This window comes from Mesitornis unicolor, unplaced genomic scaffold (genome assembly GCF_000695765.1).
Source record: "Mesitornis unicolor isolate BGI_N332 unplaced genomic scaffold, ASM69576v1 scaffold6127, whole genome shotgun sequence".
Lineage (NCBI taxonomy): Eukaryota > Metazoa > Chordata > Aves > Mesitornithiformes > Mesitornithidae > Mesitornis > Mesitornis unicolor.
The window spans coordinates 1-235 of record NW_010195633.1 but is presented as its reverse complement, the minus strand read 5'-3'; positions in this window follow the sequence as shown (position 1 = coordinate 235).

The window sequence follows — 235 nt, the reverse complement described above, 5'->3', positions numbered from 1 at the left end:
CGGAGGAACGGCCATTACAGCTATTATGATTATGTGTTGTGGTTCGTCATTGTAATTCAAATGGCGCTAGTTGTAAGACTGTGGCGTGCTCAGGTCTTTTTGCATGAGAATAACATCGTTTCAAAAGCCGCCCTGGCGGCCCTGGCGCCCCAGTCCCGGCTCCCGTCATGGCGCCGGCCCCAGCGCCGGCCCCGGTCCCAGAGCCGGCCCTGGCTCCGGCACCAATCCCAGTCCC